This window comes from Panulirus ornatus, chromosome 34, assembly GCF_036320965.1.
Source record: "Panulirus ornatus isolate Po-2019 chromosome 34, ASM3632096v1, whole genome shotgun sequence".
Lineage (NCBI taxonomy): Eukaryota > Metazoa > Arthropoda > Malacostraca > Decapoda > Palinuridae > Panulirus > Panulirus ornatus.
This window is the reverse complement of record NC_092257.1, coordinates 22272712-22296018: the sequence shown is the minus strand read 5'-3', so window position 1 is coordinate 22296018 and position 23307 is coordinate 22272712. Positions and strand designations below refer to the sequence as shown.

The 23307-nt window shown below is 39.8% G+C and overlaps 1 long non-coding RNA gene across 1 annotated transcript in view; it reads right to left on the bottom strand.

The window, feature by feature from the left end:
- Nucleotides 1–20224, bottom strand: part of LOC139759993 (uncharacterized) — a 124378-nt gene extending 104154 nt beyond the window's left edge. The window contains exons 1-2 of the long non-coding RNA XR_011715196.1: nt 19996–20224; nt 13886–13968 (exon numbers count right to left, since the gene is read on the bottom strand). This is a non-coding gene — a long non-coding RNA (uncharacterized lncRNA). The remainder of the gene's footprint in view (nt 1–13885; nt 13969–19995) is intronic.
- Between the last annotated feature and the right edge of the window lie 3083 nt (nt 20225–23307).

The following is a 23307-nucleotide window of genomic DNA, read 5'->3' as shown; positions in this document are numbered from 1 at the left end:
AACTGAGTTGTCTATGAGATCAAAACCTTTTGAGAAATCATACATGACCACAAAAAATAGTTTGCCAAGTTTATCAAGGTTTGTCATCATATGACATAGACGAGGCAGTGTGTGGTAAGCATAATTTCACGTTACCATACTGTCTTGGGTCAGTGTTTGGAAGAATGTCAGACAACCCATGGTGAAATAAAGCTCTCAAGAGTCTAGCTAGAAGTGGGAGAAAGGCTTATGGATGTCAGTTCATTTATGGAGCTAGGATTAGACTTCTTGGGCCCTGGGATAATAGTTGCTTGGCACCAGAGGGAAGGCACATGTCCTTCCATGAGAGACCTATTAAGTATGTGGGTAAGGGGTATGCTAAGTTCATTAGCTAGGTAGTGTATACTATATCCATTGATATCAAATGCAAGTAGAACAGACCTTGACTAAAGACACATGGATTTTTCATCTATTCTTCTCATTTTTTCTACTTGACTATGCATCAAGTCCAGACATATGAGAAGAAATGGGTTCCCAAAGTCTCATATGAAAAGAAAACTTTTGAAATACAGAAACTGGTTAATAATATGCACAGACTAAGGAAATCACATTGAAACTATAAAGTATCAGTTTATGTCCATTCCAAACAAACAGATCAGGATTTGAATGTATTGCATGCAAAAAGCATATAAAACAGAGTGCTAAAGACATGGAATGGGGAGGAAGTTTTGGAAATCATTGAGATATCTGGAAAAGATATTAACAGAGTATTGAAAAGGCTTGAACCACAGTCCTGATAAAATTTCAACATAGATGCTAAAGAGATGTGCAGATTTGCTTAATAGACCACTTGAGTTACTGTTCAAAATGTCATTGGAGAGAGGCATAATGCTAAGGGAATAGGAAGGGAGACTAGGAATAGGCATTGAACTACAGACTGGCCTCACTAATTAATGTGGTGTGTGAGGTTCTGGGAAAGATTATTAGAAAGCAAGTAGGTGAATTTTTATGATGGGGGAGAAAATTCCTAAGTAAAAGACAGATTTGTTTTAGGGAAAGACAGTCATGAGTAAATAATCTCTTAAGAGTTTTTACGGGAGTGAGCTTAATCCTGATCAAAAGGGAAGGTTTGGTGGACTGTTTGTATCAGGACTGCCTAAAGACATTAGATTAAACCACATAGAAGAGTGATTAAGAAGCTGGATCACTTGGCAGGAATAAGAAAAAGAAAAAGAAATAGTATGGACTGAACACTTAGAGACATATAGATGAAAATGCATTGTTGGCAACCTCCCTACAGGCCACATGGGTAGGCTGTAACAGCTCCCAGGGCCTGGATTTATAAACAAACACGGGATATGGAATGAAATCAATGATGACAAAAGAGCAGAAGGGAGATATTTGATTCACTAGAGAAAAAAAATGAATGAGGACATATTGAGATATAGATATACTAAATGAAAGACTAAAGGAATGTATGTAAATATAAGTTGTTGATGAAAAGGAGGAAAATAATTTGATACATGAATAACAAAAATATATATTTATTATTATTATTATTATTATTATTATTATTATTATTATTATTATTTATTTATTTATTTATTTTGCTTTGTCGCTGTCTCCCGCGTTTGCGAGGTAGCGCAAGGAAACAGACGAAAGAAATGGCCCAACCCACCCCCATACACAATGTATATACATACACGTCCACACACGCAAATATACATACCTATACATCTCAATGCACACTTATATATACACACACAGACACATACAAATATACCCATGCACACAATTCACACTGTCTGCCTTTATTCATTCCCATCGCCACCTCGCCACACATGGAATACCATCTCCCTCCCCCCTCATGTGTGCGAGGTAGCACTAGGAAAAGACAACAAAGGCCCCATTCATTCACACTCAGTCTCTAGCTGTCATGCAATAATGCCCGAAACCACAGCTCCCTTTCCACATCCAGGCCCCACACAACTTTCCATGGTTTACCCCAGACGCTTCACATGCCCTGATTCAATCCACTGACAGCACGTCAACCCCGGTATACCACATCGATCCAATTCACTCTATTCCTTGCCCTCCTTTCACCCTCCTGCATGTTCAGGCCCCGATCACACAAAAACTTTTTCACTCCATCTTTCCACCTCCAGTTTGGTCTCCCACTTCTCCTCGTTCCCTCCACCTCCGACACATATATCCTCTTGGTCAATCTTTCCTCACTCATTCTCTCCATGTGCCCAAACCATTTCAAAAGACCCTCTTCTGCTCTCTCAACCACACTCTTTTTATTTCCACACATCTCTCTTACCCTTACATTACTTACTCGATCAAACCACCTTACACCACACATTGTCCTCAAACATCTCATTTCCAGCACATCCACCCTCCTGCGCACAACTCTATCCATAGCCCACGCCTCGCAACCATACAACATTGTTGGAACCACTATTCCTTCAAACATACCCATTTTTGCTTTCTGAGATAATGTTCTCGACTTCCACACATTCTTCAAGGCTCCCAGGATTTTCGCCCCCTCCCCCACCCTATGATTCACTTCCACTTCCATGGTTCCATCCACTGCCAGATCCACTCCCAGATATCTAAAACACTTTACTTCCTCCAGTTTTTCTCCATTCAAACTTACCTCCCAATTGAGTTGACCCTCAACCCTACTGTACCAAATAACCTTTCTCTTATTCACATTTACTCTTAACTTTCTTCTTTCACACACTTTACCACACACTTATTATTATTATTATTATTATTATAATAATTGCTTTTTCCTGCATCAGTGAGGTAGTGCCAGGAAACTGATGAAGAAATGGCCCATCCACTCATATACATAATGCCCATACACGCACATATAGATATATATACATATCAACATATATACATACACATACACAGACACACAGATACACATGTGTATATATGTATATGTCTTTGTATGTGTATGTATATGTGATATGTATATGTATGTATATGTGTGTATATGGGCATTTATGTACATATATGTGTATATGTGTATATGAGTGGATGGGTCATTCTTCATCTGTTTCCTGATGCTACCTCACTGATGCAAGAAACAGCGATTATGTTAAAGTGTGTGAAAGAAGAAAGCTGAGAGTAAATGTGAATAAGAGCAAGGTAATTAGGTTCAGTAGGGTTGAGCGACAAGTCAATTGGGAGGTAAGTTTCAGTGGAGAAAAACTGGAGGAAGTGAAGTGTTTTAGATATCTGGGAGTGGATTTGGCAGCGGATGGAACCATGGAAGAGGAAGTGAATCATATGGTGGGGGAGGGGTTGAAGGTTCTGGGAGCGTTGAAGAATGTGTGGAAGGCAAGAACATTATCTCAGAGAGCAAAAATGGGTATGTTTGAAGGAATAGTGGTTCTAGCAATGTTATAGGGTCATGGGGAATGGGCGATAGATGGGGTTGTGCAGAGGAGGGTGGATGTGTTGGAAATAAGATGTTTGAGGTGGTTTGATCAAGTGAGTAATGAAAGGATAAGAGAGATGGATAGTAATAAAAAAAGTGTGGTTGAGAGAGCAGAAGAGGGTGTATTGAAATGGTTTGGTCACATGGAGAGAATGAGTGAGGAAAGATTGACGAAGAGGATATATGTGTCAGAGATGGAGGGAATGAGGAGAAGTGGGAGAGCAGATTGGAGGTGGAAGGATGGAGTGAAAAAGATTTTGAGCAATCAAGGCCAGAACATACAGGAATGTGAAAGGCTCACAAGGAATAAAGTGAATTGGAATGATGTGGGATACCGGGATAGATGTGCTGTCAATGGATTGAACCAGGGCATGTGAAGCATCTGGAGTAAACCATGGAAAGTTATGTGGGGCCTGGATGTGGAAAGGGAGCTGTAGTTTTGGTGCATTACACATGAGAGCTAGAGACTGAGTGTGAACAAATGTGGCCTTTGTTGTCTTTTCCTAGCGCTAACTCACACTACCTGTTTTTCCTGTGTGGCAGGGTGGCAACAGGAATGGATGAAGATATTAAGTATAAATATGTAAATGTGTATATATGTATATGTCTGTGTATGTATATGTATGTATACATTGAAATGTATAGGTATGTATATGTGCATGTGTGGGCGTTTATGTATATTCATGTGTATGTAGGTGGGTTGGGCCATTCTTTCATGTTTCCTTGAGCTACCTTGCTAACACGGTAGACAGCGACTAAGTATACTAAAAAGATAATGTATGATATATGTATTATTTATTATACTTAGTCGCTGTCTCCTAGGTTAGTGAGGTAGTCCAAGGAAACAGACAAAAGAATGGCCCAACCCACCCACATGCACATGTACATACATAAACGTCCACACACGCACATATACATACATATCAATTTCAATGTATAAATACATATACATACACAGACATATACATATATACACAAATACATCTCCATACTTGCTGCCATCATCCATTCCTGTCACAATCCCGCCACACACAAAATAGCATCCCCCCCTTCAGCGAGGCAGCACCAGGAACAGACAAAAAGGCCATATTCGTTCACACTCAGTCTCTAGCTGTCATTTGTAATGCACCAAAACCACAGCTCCCTTTTCACATCCAGGTTTACCCAAGACGTTTCACATGTCCTGGTTCAATCAGCATGTCAGCCCTGGTATACCACATCGCTCTAATTCACTCTATTCCTTGCACGCCTTTCACCCTCCCATATGTTCAGGCCCCAATTGTTTAAAATCTTTTTCACTCCATCCTTCCACCTCCAATTTGGTCTCTGGCTTCTCCTTCTTCCCTCCACCTCTGACACATATATCCTTCTTGTCAATCTTTCGTCACTCATTCTCTCCATGTGATCAAACCATTTTAATACATCCTCTTCTGCTCTCTCAACCACACCCTTTTTATTACCACACATTTCTCTTACCCTTTCATTATTTACTTGATCAAACCACCTCACACCACATACTGTCCTCAAACATTTCATTTCTAACACTTCCACCCTCCTCCGCACAACCCTATCTGTAGCCCATGCCTTGCAACCATATAGCACTGTTGGAACTGCTATTCCTTCAAACATACCCATTTTTGCTCTGTGAGATAAAGTTCTTGCCTTCCACACATTCTTCAACACACCCAGAACCTTAGCTCCCTCCCCCACCCTGTGACTCACTTCCGCTTCCATGGTTTTCCATCCGCTGCTAAGTCCACTCCCAGATATCTAAAACACTTCACTTCCCTCAGTTTTTCTCCATTTAAACATACCTCCCAGTTAGCTTGTCCCTCAACCCTACTGAACCTAATAACCCACCTCATATTCACATTTACTCTGAACTTTCTTCTTTTACACACTTTACCAAACTCAGTCACCAACTTCTGCAGTTTCTCATCCGAATCATCCACCAGCGCTGTATCATCAGCGAACAACAACTGACTCACTTCCCAAGCCCTCTCATTCACAACAGACTGCATACTTGCCCCTCTCTTCAAAACTCTTGCATTTACCTCCCTAACCACCCCCTTCATAAACAAATTTAACAACATGGAGACATCATGTGCCCCTGCCACAAACCGACATTCACTGAAAACCAGTCACTTTCCTCTCTTCCTACTCGTACACATGCCTTACATCCTTGGTAAAAACTTTTCACTGCTAGAAACTTACTTCTCATGCCATATACTCTTAAAACCTTCCACAAAGCATCTCTATCCAACCTATCATATGCCTTCTCCAGATCCATAAATGCTACATACAAATCCATCTGTTTTTCTAAGTATTTCTCATATACATTTTTCAAAGCAAACACCTGATTCACACATCCTCTGCCACTTCTGAAACCACACTTCTCTTCCCCAATCTGATGCTCTGTTCATGTCTTCACCCTCTCAGTCAATACCCTCCCATATAATTTCCCAGGAATACTCAACAAACTTATACCTCTGTAATTTGAACACTCACCTTCATCCCCTATGCCCTTGTACAATGGCACTATGCATGCATTCTGCCAATCCTCAGGCACTGCACCATGGTCCATACATACATTGAATATCCTTACCAACCAATCAAGAACACAGTCACCCCCAATTTTTTATAAATTCCACTGCAATACCATCCAAACCTGCCGCCTTGCCTTAAGGAAAGATTGACAAATAGGATATATGTGTCAGAGGTGGAGGGATCGAGGAGAAGTGGGAAACCAAATTGGAGCTGGAAGGATGGAGTGAAAATGATTTTGAACGATCGGGGCCTGAACATACAAGATGGTGAATGGCGTGCAAGGAATAGAATGAATTGGAACGATGTGGTATACCAGGGCCGACATGTGTGTTTACCAAATGGCGTCCTAGCTTTGTCTCTTCGATGTATATCAACTGATTGTTATATTTCTCTCTTGTGTCTCCCCTGATGATGTGATTATTACACGAAAGTGCGCTTGGGAACTTATCATGTTTCATTTTCCCTGTGGACTCATAGGAATATATATACATATATACAGACGAAAGAAATGGCCCAACCCACCCCCATACACAATGTATATACATACACGTCCACACACGCAAATATACATACCTATACATCTCAATGTACACATATATATACACACACAGACACATACATATATACCCATGCACACAATTCACACTCTGCCTTTATTCATTCCCATCGCCACCTCGCCACACATGGAATACCATCCCCCTCCCCCCTCATGTGTGCGAGGTAGAACTAGGAAAAGACAACAAAAGCCCCATTCGTTCACACTCAGTCTCCAGCTGCCATGCAATAATGCCTGAAACCACAGCTCCCTTTCCACATCCGGGCCCCACACAACTTTCCATGGTTTACCCCAGACGCTTCACATGCCCTGATTCAATCCACTGACAGCACATCAACCCCGGTATACCACATCGATCCAATTCACTCTATTCCTTGCCCTCCCTTCACCCTCCCGCATGTTCAGGTCCCGATCACACAAAATCTTTTTCACTCCATCCTTCCACCTCCAGTTTGGTCTCCCACTTCTCCTCGTTCCCTCCACCTCCGACACATATATCCTCTTGGTCAATCTTTCCTCACTCATTCTCTCCATGTGCCCAAACCATTTCAAAACACCCTCTTCTGCTCTCTCAACCACGCTCTTTTTATTTCCACACATCTCTCTTACCCTTACATTACTTACTCGATCAAACCACCTCACACCACACATTGTCCTCAAACATCTCATTTCCAGCACATCCACCCTCCTGTGCACAACTCTATCCATAGCCCACGCCTCGAAACCATACAACATTGTTGGAACCACTATTCCTTCAAACATACCCATTTTTGCTTTCCGAGATAATGTTCTCGACTTCCACACATTCTTCAAGGCTCCCAGGATTTTCGCCCCCTCCCCCACCCTATGATTCACTTCTGCTTCCATGGTTCCATCTGCTGCCAGATCCACTCCCAGATATCTAAAACACTTTACTTCCTCCAGTTTTTCTCCATTCAAACTTACCTCCCAATTGACTTGACCCTCAACCCTACTGTACCTAATAACCTTGCTCTTATTCACATTTATCGAGGATGTAAGGCATGTGTTCGTGTAGGAAGAGAGGAAAGTGATTGGTTCTCAGTGAATGTAGGTTTGCGGCAGGGGTGTGTGATGTCTCCATGGTTGTTTAATTTGTTTATGGATGGGGTTGTTCGGGAGGTGAATGCAAGAGTTTTGGAAAGAGGGGCAAGTATGAAGTCTGTTGTGGATGAGAGAGCTTGGGAAGTGAGTCAGTTGTTGTTCGCAGATGATACAGCGCTGGTGGCTGATTCATGTGAGAAACTGCAGAGGCTGGTGACTGAGTTTGGTAAAGTGTGTGAAAGAAGAAAGTTAAGAGTAAATGTGAATATATATATATATATATATATATATATATATATATATATATATATATATATATATATATATATATATATATGTATTTATTAATATATATAATTACTGTTTCTCGCATCAGTGAGGTAGCTCCAGTGATTCTCGGATCAGCAAGGTAGCTCGAGGAAACAGACGAAGAATGGCCCATTCACTCGTATACACATGTATATACATAAACACCCACATACACACATATACATACACATGTACATATTCATACTTGCCTGCCTTCATCCATTTCTGTCGCTACCCCACCCAACAGGAGAACAGCATAGCTATCCCCTGCTTTAGCAAGGCACCACCAGGAATACAGACAAAAAAGGCCACGTTCGTTCACACTCAGTTTCTAGCTCTCATGCATATTGCACTGAAACCACAGCTTTCTATCCACATCCAGGCCCCACAGACCTTTCCATGGTTTACCCCAGATGTTTCATATGCTCTGGTTCAGTCCATCGATAGCACATCTTGGTTAAAATGAGAAGGATGAGCACTGTGCAGGATGCAAAAAGGATATGCATACCTACTAAAGAAGCCACAGCTCACCCAGCAAAGGAAAGAAAACGTATTGAGAAAATTATTGGACATGACAAAAATTAAAAATGTCACATGAAACACAGGAAAAATAAGAAGAAATAGCCATTTGATGGCTTAAGAAATAACCAAAAAGACTTTTACCCATGTGCCAAACAAAATTCCAGGACTACAAGCACCATTGACCCTTTTAAAGCAGATGTTCTTACAGATAACTCCCAGGAGATGAGTAAGATTTTGAAAAGGTAATATGAATCAGGATTGAGAGAGCCAAAAGACTTCCTCCTAAACAGCAATTCCCCAAGTGTACCCATAGCAGATATCACCACCTCAAATGAAAATTTTGAGAGGGCCATTGAGTGCAAGCTTGTGCTTCAGCCCAGGCCTGTAACTCAGTATTCATATAGAAATGCAAAACACCTTAAGCATGTGCATTAGATATCCTCTGGAGAAAACGTCTAAATTCAGGCATCATTCCCAAGATTCTGAAACTGACATACGTCACCCTTCTCCATAAAGGTGGGAACAGTCTTAAGAAGCAAGTTGATGGAATTTATGGAAGTGAACAGTCTACATACACATCATTAAAATCTTCAAAAGAGTCCTAAGAAGCAAACTGATGGAATTTATGGAAGTAAATAGTTTTCATAACCAAGGGCACCTTTATTTTTGGGCTGGAAGATCTTGCCTCGCTCTCTTGTTTGACCACTATGATAAGACTGTTAAAGCTCTGGAAAATAAAGAGAATACCTTGATTTACATAGACTTTGCAAAAGCATTTGACAAATGTGACCATGGTGTCACAGAATGCAAAATGCAAGTGACAGGAATAACCAGAAAAATTATGGTTATTAGATGACATCAAAACATATTATTGTAAACCATATCATCTACAGTGGTTCCACATTAAAAACTCAGTCTCCCAAGGAACTGTACTTACACCCCTCCTGTTTCTCATTCTTTTACCTGATACTGACATGAACAGGAGCCACAGTGCCATATCCTTTGCAGATGATACAAGATTAAGTATGAAAATGACATCAGTATATGTGAATAGGCTACAAAGAGACAAAATGATGGTTGTAAGTTGGCAACCAAGAACAACATGGTTTTCAGTAGAGAAAAGTTTCAGCTTCTCTGGTATGAGAAAAATAAAGAAATAAAAAACAACACAGAATACAGGACAAACACAGATGCTATCATAAACCAAATAACTAATGTGAAAGACCTCAGAGTAATGATGTCTAACATCTGAACCTTCAGCGTACACAACAAAGCAACAATTGCCTTGTGCAGAAAGATTGCAGGCTAGATCCTGCTAACCATCGAGACAAGAAAAAACATCAATTTTGATATTATTCAAAGCAGTAATTCTTTCACAAATTGAATATTATTGCGTACTGACATCACCCTACAAGATAGACAAAATTGCAGAATTAGAAAATGTTCAGAGACTTCACAGCTCACTCTAATGTGGTACAGGAATGAATTATTGAGAATGGCTGAAGTCTTAGAGGCTATACTCCAAGGAGCACAAATGGGAGGGGTTTATCATTCATAGCTGGAAATTCCTAGAACGTATGCTTCCCAACTTAAATTCAGAAATAACATGCTACTGGCAGTGACAGGCATGGATATATACCAAAAGATGGAATACCTTGATAATCCTATCTCAAGACTCTTCAGTGCCTTGCTAGTTACCATCAGAAATGGGATGGAATGTGCTGTAGAGGGGATTAAGAGTGTATTGGACAAGTACCAACAAACTTTATCTGACCAGACAGGCTGTATGGGTTATGTAAGCCTGAGGGCTGTGGCCTCCAATGGCTTGGTTGACCAGCTATGAGTCCAACAATCAGGACCCAGCCTGGGCTGTTGAGGTGAAGACCCCTGAAGACTTTACCAGGTATTCACCAGATGTACAGTAAATTATGTCAGTGGGAAGAAACAAAGGACAATGTCAGAGGAGCCTTTTCCAAATGGTTTGAAGTGACCAGCAGAGTGCCACAGGGTTCAGTTGTAAGACAATTACTCTTCTTGATCTATATCAATGACTTACCTGAGGGTGTGGAATCCTTCCTGAATATGTTTGCAGATGATGCAAAGGTCATGACGGAAGTGAAAAGCAAGGAAGATTGCATCAACTTACAAGGGGACCTAAACAGACTCCAAAATTGGTCTGAAAAGTGGTTGCTGAAATTCATTGCAAGCAAATATAAAGTAATGAGGATGGAACAAAGCAAAAGATGACCTCAATATGAGTATTAGCTAGCTGGGAATAAGCTTCAGGAATGGTTAAGGAGACAACCTGTCTGCTAGGAAATATCAGAATAGCATTCAAGTATATGGATGAGGAAATATTTAGCAAGCTGTTCTGTCCTACATAATGCAAAAATAGAATATGGTTCTCAGGTTTGGTTGCTGCATCTACAGAAGCACAAAGGACTCATATAGAAGGATAACAAAGAAGCTGCCAGAATTAAGAAAGTTAAGCTACAGGGAACATCTGGATGTTTTAAATTTAACCATCTTGGAAGAGAGAAGACTGAGAGGCAACCTGATCACAATCTTTAAGCTTCTTAAAAAGATTGACAAAGTAGACATTGGGCAGTGCTTTGAGAGATCTAGGAACAGAGCACCTAAAGTACATAACATGAAATTAAGAAACTTGTAAATAAGGATGTACAAAAATACTTTTATATTATGACCGTGGTAGTAGAATGGAACAGACTGGCTAAGGACATGGTTAAGGGAGACAGCATACATAAATTCCAGAGGATCTATGACAGTAGAGAGTGTTCAAGAGATGGGGCCCCATGAGTATAACACTCCCTCCCTGTGTAGTACAAATTGGTATAAATAGGTAATAACTTGCCCCAGCTTTGATCAGCCATAATTTACCTTGGGCAGCCTATCAAATTAAGAGCAGGAGAGACTGATAATGTACATTGTTGTGTTTAGATAGGAAGAATAGACAAAGCATAAAGATGTTGGAGAGGTATGTAGTGTGAAGAATTGCTTGAGAAATACTTGTAATGAAACTTTTAATAATGTGCTCATTGGTCTCAGTTGCCGAGAGAAGTTTTGCTTCCTTCAAAATCCCAATCTTATCGAAAAATAAGATTTCTGTCATTCTGTGTCATCATACAATAGGTATTATATTAATCACAATGATCTGAGCAGAGTGAGTTTGATGTAATGATTATGAAATACGTAAAAAAAGATGGATGCAAATAAATCCCAAATTACATTTTTCATTGTACAAGATTTATTTGATTTAAAGTTTGGTTTTGATTCCACCAGAATGTGCCTTTAGCTATCAGAAATTCTTTCATGAGAAGTGTGCTCTGAAGAGTAAATATGATCTTGTACAGATGTTTTATTATCCTCCTCATGATTCAGCTAACTGTAATCTGTAGGACACAAAGTATTAGAGAATCATGTGTTATTAGCTCAGTCCTAGAGTTTGAATTATCAGGTCACTGGTTATAAAGATCTTCCTTGTGAAAGTAGAGTTTTCTAGATACTTGAGAGTGGTTTGGGCAGCAGCTGGAAGCATATGGACTGGAGTAAGTCACTGTGTGAAAGAGGGGATTATGAAGTGTAAATGAAAGAAGAGGTCAGTGTCTGTAAAAGTAATGATGAGGATGTTTGAAGGTAATGTAGTACAGATAGTGTTGCATGGATAAGAGTCTAGGGCCCCCCCAGAAAAGAAAAAAAAAATGTGGAAGTGTTGGAAAAAAACAAACAAACATGGGGACATAAGTGGTGTGATGTGGGTTGATTGTGTAAGGGATAACAGTGATAAGAGAGGTGTGGTAGTTGATACAGTCCGAGTTGGTAGAACAGGATGTGGTGGGATGGTTCAGGTATGTGGAGATGAGAGAAGAGTGTGCTGTGCAAGAGTTTCTGCTGCATTCACAGCTTGGTACACTCAGTTCCATGTAAGTTCCTTAGGTGAATTAGTAAGGGTTTTGAGGCTCTGGCAATAGATTCCAGGATGAAAGCAGGGATTCCACTTTACCTCCATCCTTGGCTATATGGGCTCTACTCCTGGCTTCAAGCCACTTCTTTTTTGCACACAATATATTAATTCTCCACTGCACTGGGTGAACTATAAACCTAGACAGCTCGTCTACCTTTTACCATAAATGAGTTTCCTCTGTATCAGCAACATGCTGCAGGGAACCAACATATTTCCTGCATTATTGTCACCAGGCTCCAAACCATAACCTTGATCCCATCAGTTAATCTGTCCTGATCATCCTCATTGTCCTTCAAACTTGGTCTGTTCTCATTCTCACTCAGAAACTTTATTCTTCTCCAGACCACTATTTGCAATGGTTTGGAACAAGTTTTGTCAGTTAATGGAGTCTTTACTTTATGGAGTGAAAACAGCAATTACTATATGACACCAACCTCATTTGGCAGAAGATGTAGATCCCACTTACTTTAAAGGAAGGCTTGTTTAGGCTAACAGGTGAGGCAAACCATCTCGGTCCAAAACCATGGGAACATTCAGCTTTTAACTTTCACAAGCTCTCAATGAAGTGAGGTGCACATTCAATTATTTGACCAATTAACAACAAAATGTAGGAACCATTCTGTGTGGGGAATTTTTTGGCTTTACAGTGACATACCCAAAACAGTGACCCTTTTTGTACAAGCTTTTTAACTCAGAAGATAAGCTGCTACTCACTTCTTTTGATTTCTTTCAAGGACAAATTGAATAACAGCTTTGCCTTCTAAGAAATCCCTCATGTTTTCAAGGAAGAGAAGGAGTGTAACCTTAACTCCCTACGTAATCTACCTAAGGAACAGGAGTAGAATTCCTGTGCATTTCTATTTCTTAGGAGAAATAGAAGTTCCATAAAGGTTTATATAATTGTTAGATTCCAAGCCTTAGTATTAGATCTCTTCCTTTAATAAATGCTTCATAAAATAGAATTTAATGTGCAAAAGCTTTCCAGATCTCTATGTTCATGCAATGGGCATGAAAAGCTCTTGGACTGATGATATGTTAGTTTTATCTCATATGCATATTTAATGTTTATAACTTCCTTATTTAAATAATTCCTACCTTTACAATAGTACTTTTGGTATTTCTTTTTTGGTGTACATTGTTTTAATAAGACCATAAATTGCCGGATTTAACTATAGAAAAGTAACTCAAAAAGGAGAATGTATGAAAAAATAAACATCAATTGTCAGATGCTCAAGATTGCAGCATTTTGAGATAGAAGAGCCTTCAGAAATGGTAATTCACCTCAAGTGATATGGGAATTGTTTTATTGCAACAAATGATGTCACCATTAATGGGCAAGGTTGCTTGATGCTGTACACTGAGAATGTTATGTTGCCACCCTTAGACTGTAACACTACAAACACCATTTCAAAATATCCCCAAAACCCTCCATGCCTATGATGTAACTATTATAATGAAGACATGGAACACTTACCATTCAATTGGGCCTCTGTGGTGTTGCAGTTAGCGTTACTGGCCAGCCCACAGTATGCCCAGATGTTCATCGTCCCTTAGGGTCTGTTTGAGAGAAATGGTATCAGTTATAAGCCCATGTGGAATTTGTTTACTGTAATTTTGCATTTATCCAACCGCTTCAAGAGCATGTGCCATGCAGTATCTGGATGATGGTGCATGGAAGTGAACGTAGCTGTACAAACTCCACCCATTCAAAGAAGAAGCAGTAGGTTCCATGTGCTGTCGTGTCATGGTTATCTTTCATATCCTTATTCATCAAAGGTAAGATAACATCATAAAGCTATCCATCAGAATCCCGTCAGGGGTTGTAAAGACAGACCTCCACAAGTGGCTGAAGTAGTGCTGGTGTGTAAATTCATACTAGACATAGAGTTTGTGTTAACTAGGCATTTTCAGTGTAAGTTTTGTTTTCCATTGGAAGACTATATTTAAGTGGCTGTCACATTTTGAACCTGACCGGAATGAAGCTATGATTTTATCATTCAGTCATACAGGATGGATCAAAACGTATTTCAGAAACTTGATGAAAATTTTTTGATTTACGGGCCATTAGCTGATTTTTATGGTAAATATAACTGGACTCGACCAAACCTAACCTGACCATAGCAGATTTAACAACCAAACTAAACCTTAAGAAACAAACCCAGATTTAACGTAACCAAACTACATCTTACATAATCAGATTTAAGGTAACCAGACTAAAGCATACTTAACCAGTCCAAATTTAAGGTTACCAAATTAAACCTTGCATTACCAATCCAAATTCAACAACCAAACTAAACCTTACATATCCAATACAAATTTAACTTAACCAAACTAAACCTTACATAACCAATCCAAATTTAACTTAACCAAACTAAACCTTACATAACCAATCCAAATTTAACTTAACCAAACTAAACTTTACATATCCAATTCAACTTGACCAAACTAAACCTTACGTGACAATTCATGTTAAACTTAACCAAACCAAATCTAAACCTAAACTAACCTAACTTTGCCAAACGTGAAGTAAGTGATGGGCTGACCACCTGACCTGACCAGTGAGGTGCACACACACGCCATTTGTGTGCTGCTTTGTGTCTGTGGATTTCTTTTTCAGTTAGTGTTGTGGTTTTTTGTTTGAATTACAGAATGTGTTAGTAATTGGCAGTGATGAGGTAGAGGTAAGGCTAGTTTTGGAAGACATAAGAAAGGATAGTTTAATGCAATGCATGAAATACACAAGTACTGAGAAATAATGGTTAACTCCTGTCACTTTACAAGTATCGATAAGTAACAAAGGTACAAAGATAAATTGAACTGGTTATTTTACTTTTGTTTCTGCCGCTATTTATCAGTTTCATTTACCTAACCACAGGGTAAAAAAAAGCTATTGCAATGTCTTTTGCATATTTGCTCTGAATTTTATTTTCCACTGGAATTAAGATAGGTTTCATCTCTGGGGATAGGGGAGAAACAATACTTCCCACGCATTCCCCATGTGTCGTACAAGGCGACTAAAGGGGACGGGAGTGGGGAACTAGAAACCCTCCCCTCCTTGTATTTTAACTTTCTAAAAGGGGAAATAGAAGGAGTCACGCGGGGAGAGCTCATCCTCCTCGAAGGCTCAGATTGGGTGTCTAAATGTGTGTGGATGTAACCAAGATAAGAAAAAAAGGAGAGATAGGTAGTATGTTTGAGGAAAGGAACCTGGATGTTTTGGCTCTGAGAGAAACGAAGCTCAAGGGTAAAGGGGAAGGGTGGTTTGGGAATGTCTTGGGAGTAAAGTCAGGGGTTAACGAGAGGACAAGAGCAAGGTAAGGAGCAGCACTACTCCTGAAACAGGAGTGGTGGGAGTATGTGATAGAGTGTAAGAAAGTAAACTTTAGATTGATATGGGTAAAACTGAAAGTTGATGGAGAGAGATGGGTGATTATTGGTGAATATGCACCTGGGCATTAGAAGAAAGATGAGAGGCAAGTGTTTTGGGAGCAGGTGAATGAGTGTGTCAGTGGTCTTGATGCACGAGACTGGGTTATAGTGATGGGGGATTTGAATGCAAAGGTGAGTAATGTGGCAGTTGAGGGAATAATCGGTATACATGGGGTGTTCAGTGTTGTAAATGGAAATGGTGAAGAGCTTGTAGATTTGTGTGCTGAAAACTTCTGGTGATTGGGAATTTCTGGTTTAAAAAGAGAGATATACATAAGTATACGTATGTCAGTAGGAGAGATGGCCAGAGAGCGTTATTGGATTACGTGTTAATTGATAGGCGTGCGAAAGAGAAACTTTTGGATGTTAATGTGCTGAGAGGTGCAATTGGAGGGATGTCTGATCATTATCTTGTGGAGACAAAGGTGAAGATTTGTAGAGGTTTTCAGAAAAGAAGAGAGAATGTTGGGGTGAAGAGAGTGGTGAGAGGAAGTGAGCTTGGGAAGGAGACTTGTGTGAGGAAATACCAGGAGAGAATGGAAAAAGGTGAGAACAAAGGAGGTAAGGGGAGTGGGGGAGGAATTGGATGTATTTAGTGAAGCAGTGATGGCTTGCGCAAAAGATGCTTGTGGCATGAGAAGCGTGGGAGGGGGGCAGATTAGAAAGGGTAGTGAGTGGTGGGATGAAGAAGTAAGATTATTATTAGTGAAAGAGAAGAGAGAGGCATTTGGACGATTTTTGCAGGGAAATAATGCAAATGAGTGGGAGATGTATAAAAGAAAGAGGCAGGAGGTCAAGAGAAAGGTGCAAGAGGTGAAAGAGAGGGCAAATGAGAGTTGGGGTGAGAGAGTATCATTAAATTTTAGGGAGAATAAAAAGATGTTTTGGAAGTAGGTAAATAAAGTGCGTAAGACAAGGGAGCAAACGGGAACTTCAGTGAAGGGGGCTAATGGGGAGATGATAACAAGTAGTGGTGATGTGAGAAGGAGATGGAGTGAGTATTTTGAAGGTCTGTTCAATGTGTTTGATGATAGAGTGGCAGATATAGGGTGTTTTGGTCGAGGTGGTGTGCAGAGTGAGAGGGTTAGGGAAAATGATTTGGTAAACAGAGAAGAGGTAGTAAAATCTTTGCGGAAGATGAAAGCCGGCAAGGCAGCAGGTTTGGATGGTATTGCAGTGGAATTTATCAAAAAAGGGGGTGACTGTATTGTTGACTGGTTGGTAAGGTTATTTAATATATGTATGATTCATGGTGAGGTGCCTGAGGATTGGCGGAATGCTTGCATAGTGCCATTGTACAAAGGCAAAGAGGATAAGAGTGAGTGCTCAAATTACAGAGCTATAAGTTTGTTGAGTATTCCTGGTAAATTATATGGGAGGGTATTGATTGAGAGGGTGAAGGCATGTACAGAGCATCAGATTGGGGAAGAGCAGTGTGATTTCAGGAGTGGTAGAGGATGTGTGGATCAGGTGTTTGCTTTGAAGAATGTATGTGAGAAATACTTAGAAAAGCAAATGGATTTGTATGTAGCATTTATGGATCTGGAGAAGGCATATGATAGAGTTGATAGAGATGCTCTGTGGAAGGTATTAAGAATATATGGTGTGGGAGGCAAGTTGTTAGAAGCAGTGAAAAGTTTTTATCGAGGATGTAAGGCATGTGTACATGTAGGAAGAGAGGAAAGTAATTGGTTCTCAGTTAATGTAGGTTTGCGACAGGGGTGTGTGATGTCTCCATGGTTGTTTAATTTGTTTATGGATGGGGTTGTTAGGGAGGTGAATGCAAGAGTTTTGGGAAGAGGGGCAAGTATGCAGTCTGTTGGGGATGAGAGAGCTTGGGAAGTGTCAGTTGTTGTTCGCTGATGATACAGCGCCGGTGGCTGATTCATGTGAGAAACTGCAGAAGCTGGTGACTGAGTTAGATAAGGTGTGTGAAAGAAGAAAGTTTAGAGTAAATGTGAATAAGAGCAAGGTTATTACAGTAGGGTACAGTAGGGTTGAGGGTCAAGTCAATTGGGAGGTAAGTTTGAATGGAGAAAAACTGGAGGAAGTAAAGTGTTTCAGATATCTGGGAGTGGATTTGGTAGCGGATGGAACCATGGAAGCGGAAGTGAATCATAGGGTGGGGGAGGGGGCGAAAATTCTGAGAGCCTTGAAGAATGTGTGGAAGTCGAGAACATTATCTCGGAAAGCAAAAGTGGGTATGTTTGAAGGAATAGTGGTTCCAACAATGTTGTATGGTTGCGAGGCGTGGGCTATGGATAGAGTTGTGCGCAGGAGGATGGATGTGCTGGAAATGAGATGTTTGGGGACAATATGTGGTGTGAGGTGGTTTGATCGAGTAAGTAATAATAGGGTACGAGAGATGTGTGGTAATAATAAGAGTGTGGTTGAGAGAGCAGAAGAGGGTGTTTTGAAATGGTTTGGTCACATGGAGAGAATGAGTGAGGAAAGATTGACCAAGAGGATATATGTATCAGAGGTGGAGGGATCGAGGAGAAGTGGGAGACCAAATTGGAGGTGGAAAGATGGATTGAAAAAGATTTTGAATGATCGGGGCCTGAACATGCAGGAGGGTGAAAGGCGTGCAAGGAATAGAGTGAATTGGAACGATGTGGTATACCGGGGTGGACATGCTGTCAATGGATTGAACCAGGGCATGTGAAGCGTCTGGAGTAAACCATGGAAAGTTTTGTGGGGCCTGGATGTGGAAAGGGAGCTGTGGTTTCGATGCATTATTACATGACAGCTAGAGACTGAGTGTGAACGAATGGGGCCTTTGTTGTCTTTTCCTATCGCTACCTCGCACACATGAGGGGGAGGAGGTTGTATTCCATGTGTGACGAGGTGGCGATGGGAATGAATAAAGGCAGACAGTATGAATTATGTACATGTGTATATATGTATATGTCTGTGTGTGTATATATATGTATACATTGAGATGTAAAGGTATGTATATTTGCGTGTGTGGACGTGTATGTATATACATGTGTATGTGGGTGGGTTGGGCCATTCTTTCGTCTGTTTCCTTGTGCTACCTCGCTAACGCGGGAGACAGCGACAAAGCAAAATAAATATAAATAAACAAATAAAATAAATATATATATATATATATATATATATATATATATATATATATATATATATATATATATATATATATATATATATATTTTTCTTTTTTTGCTTTGTCGCTGTCTCCCGCGTTTGCGAGGTAGCGCAAGGAAACAGACGAAAGAAATGGCCCAACCCATCCCCATACACATGTATATACATAAGTCCACACACGCAAATATACATACCTACACAGCTTTCCATGGTTTACCCCAAACGCTTCACATGTCCTGATTCAATCCAGTGACAGCACGTCAACCCCGGTATACCACATCGATCCAATTCACTCTATTCCTTGCCCTCCTTTCACCCTCCTGCATGTTCAGGCCCCGATCACACAAAATCTTTTTCACTCCATCTTTCCACCTCCAATTTGGTCTCCCACTTCTCCTCGTTCCCTCCACCTCCGACACATATATCCTCTTGGTCAATCTTTCCTCACTCATTCTCTCCATGTGCCCAAACCATTTCAAAACACCCTCTTCTGCTCTCTCAACCACGCTCTTTTTATTTCCACACATCTCTCTTGCCCTTACGTTACTTACTCGATCAAACCACCTCACACCACACATTGTCCTCAAACATCTCATTTCCAGCACATCCATTCTCCTGCGCACAACTCTATCCATAGCCCACGCCTCACAACCATACAACATTGTTGGAACCACTATTCCTTCAAACATACCCATTTTTGCTTTCCGAGAAAATGTTCTTGACTTCCACACATTCTTCAAGGCTCCCAGAATTTTCGCCCCCTCCCCGACCCTATGATCCACTTCCGCTTCCATGGTTCCATCCGCTGCCAGATCCACTCCCAGATATCTAAAACACTTTACTTCCCCCAGTTTTTCTCCATTTAAACTTACCTCCCAATTGACTTGACCCTTCCACAGAGCATCTCTATCAACTCTATCATATGCCTTCTCCAGATCCATAAATGCTACATACAAATCCATTTGCTTTTCTAAGTATTTCTCACACACATTCTTCAAAGCAAACACCTGATCCACAGAGACGACACAGAGAACACCATTGCAATACCTGGGAGACGAATATGATGATGTGTTTCAGCCATTTCAGCTACCATATAGGTGAGCCTTTTGTAGGATATCTTGATATGTCACCAGTGCTTTATATAGTACGCTTAGAATTAATCTTATTTTTTTTTTCTGATATTGGCACACAGCTTACTCTTAGCCACTATTAAAAAAAAAAATAAATAAAAGATACGTGATTATTGAGGTACAGGAAGCAACGTCTGTTGGATAAGTCGTTGGTTGAGGGCCAGGAAGATCCAAGATATTCCTTCGTTGAAAGGTATCTTTTTAAGTTGATTTTTGGTCATCTTGACCTGTTGGGATTGATACTTATTTCACGAAAGTGTAGCACCGGAATCATTTATACTTAAGTGTAACCGTATATTGCTTATACTCGCAAGAGAGTTGATATTTGGTGTAGCAGCTCATATGATAATGAATATTAAGGTGTATTTCGGTTTCCATAGGTGAACTTTGAACTTCAGATGCATATATAAAGATTTTTTTGGGGGGAGTCGACCTACTGTATATAGAGATGTGTTCTAGATAGACTACTCATGTTCTGATAACTATTGTAGGCCTTTGATTTCACTATGGACTACTCCAGCCACATAAGCTGATCATAATATCTAACGAGCTATTTAATACGAAAGGATAAATCATAAGAGTGAAAGTAGAAACTCTCACAGTTCATGTATTATAAAGTGGCATGAATGACTCCACAAGAGTATATATTCAGAGATCGTAGACGTAGAACACAGTGTGCTCGTCCATTTTGGTACAAGTTACCCACATTTTTCCCCCAAAGTTTAGCATTTTCCAGTAATCCCTGGTCTCGTTTGCTGACCTCTGGGAGTTTCTCAGGGGAAAGAAAAGAAGGGAAAGTGCAATATGACAGCGTGGATGTCTAAATTCACATGATTAGATTAAGCATTTTGGATGCCACGAGGCAAAAATCGTATGTATTTGATTGATTCTGTGAATGCTTTGATGAAGGTCCTATCCTAATACGACAAAAATATTTTGTAATATTGCGTGAATGAAAAAAAAGAAGATAAAAATGTCTTGATCTCCGTTCTCAGATGTAGAGGAAACGTTAACACTGGAAAATACGATGTGAGAAACAGGGACATATGAATAACGTGGAGACTGGCTCTTACGAAGAGAAACTGGGGGTGTGAATTGGTAGTTTGCTGACCAAGAACTGGTCTCCTGGAAGACCAGGCAGCCTATATATAGATGTCTGGCAGTACAGCAGTGCTGGGCGGAAGGCCCTTCAAGCTTTGAAATGTCCAGGTGTCTGGATTTTTTATTATTATTTTTTTTTTCTTTTGGCGGGGGGATTTTTGAATGCGCGGAAGACAATAGAGTGAGGGAGCGTGTGACACGACGTCCGAAGGCCCGAGACTCACCACCAGTTCGTGATTTGACAGGTATGTGTGTGTGTGTGTGTATATGTGTGTGTGTGTGTCTGTGTCTGTGTCTGTGTGTATGTGTATGTGTGTGTGTGTGTGTGTGTGTGTGTGTGTGTGTGTGTGTGTGTGTGTGTATGGTTGAGGCCAGCAATGCCACAGGTATTTAAGATAATTCTAAGACCATACACGCTCGCCCCTGCATGTGTAGAGAACTGGGTCAAGTGTTGAGGTTATGCCAAAGTACAACTGAATTGGTTTGCCTTATTTATGTATTTATTTATATTTATTTATTTATATTTAGTTATATATGTGGTTTGGGAATATATGGATAATGGCGAACCTTTGCAAGACTTACTAAGACAACTGAAGGTAGTTTGATATTAGGCAGTGGCTAGGCTGTTGTACTTCAACAATTTTCTTTTATTAGTCTCGATAATTTGGCATTTTTAACACAGTATACACAACTAATATTCATAGTTTTGTATCTATTCCTCTGTGGATATACTTTACGTGCCTTGTTATGTTTTTCTTTGGGCCAGCTTGGGCATCGTACATTATCAACTTAAAATCGCTATCAAAATTATGAATATCAACTTAAAATCGCTCCCTCCCCCCCAAAAATATGAATATCAACTTAAAATTGCTCTCAAAATTATGAATATCAATCTTGAATCGCTTTCAAAATTATGAATATCAACTTAAAACCGCTCTCAAAATTATGAATATCAACTTAAAATCGCTCCCTCCCCCCAAAAATTATGAATATCAACTTAAAACCGCTCTCAAAATTATGAATATCAACTTAAAATCGCTCCCTCCCCCCAAAAATTATGAATATCAACTTAAAACCGCTCTCAAAATTATGAATATCAACTTAAAACCGCTTTCAAAATTATGAATATCAACTTAAAACCGCTCTCAAAAGTATGAGTATCAACTTAAAACCGCTCTCAGAATTATGAATATCAACTTAAAATCGCTCTCAAAATTATGAATATCAACTTAAAATGCTCCCTCCCCCAAAAATTATGAGCATCAACTTAAAATCGCTCAAAATTATGAATATTAACTTAAAATCGCTCCCTCCCCCAAAAAATTATGAATATCAACTTAAAACCGCTCTCAAAATTATGAATATCAACTTAGAACCGCTCTCAAAATTATGAATATCAACTTAAAACCGCTCTCAAAATTATGAATATCAACTTAGAACCGCTCTCAAAATTATGAATATCAACTTAAAATCGCTCTCAAAATTATGAATATTAACTTAAAATCGCTCTCAAAATTATGAATATCAGAAAATTAGTATTTCATGTTCAACTATCGCACCTAAAGCATTTTCCTTGACCAGCCACATCAATATGTAGAGCAGCAACATTGTCAGACAAGGTGTGTGACGGTACATGTAGCGCCTACATACGGGACCGTCCTACACATGATTTCAAATATATATGGAAACATTATAAAGTTGTTTCAGAACATTCTAACATTATAGGAAGCGGAGTAGAAGACATCTTAACAAATACGGCTCGCAAAAATCTTTTTGCTGGTGTTCGTGTGAATTAACAAGCAGCTGTAGTTATTATCTTTAAAAGGGATTAAACCATAAATGTCTCGTGTAGATGATAAAGGGATTAAACCATAAATGTCTCATGTAGATGATGAAGGGATTAAACCATAAATGTCTCATGTAGATGATAAAGGGATTAAACCATAAATGTCTCATGTAGATGATAAAGGGATTGAATCATAGATATCTCATGAAGATGATGAAGGGATTAAACCATAAATGTCTCATGTAGATGATAAAGGGATTAAACCATAAATGTCTCATGTAGATGATGAAGGGATTAAACCATAAATGTCTCATGTAGATGATGAAGGGATTAAACCATAAA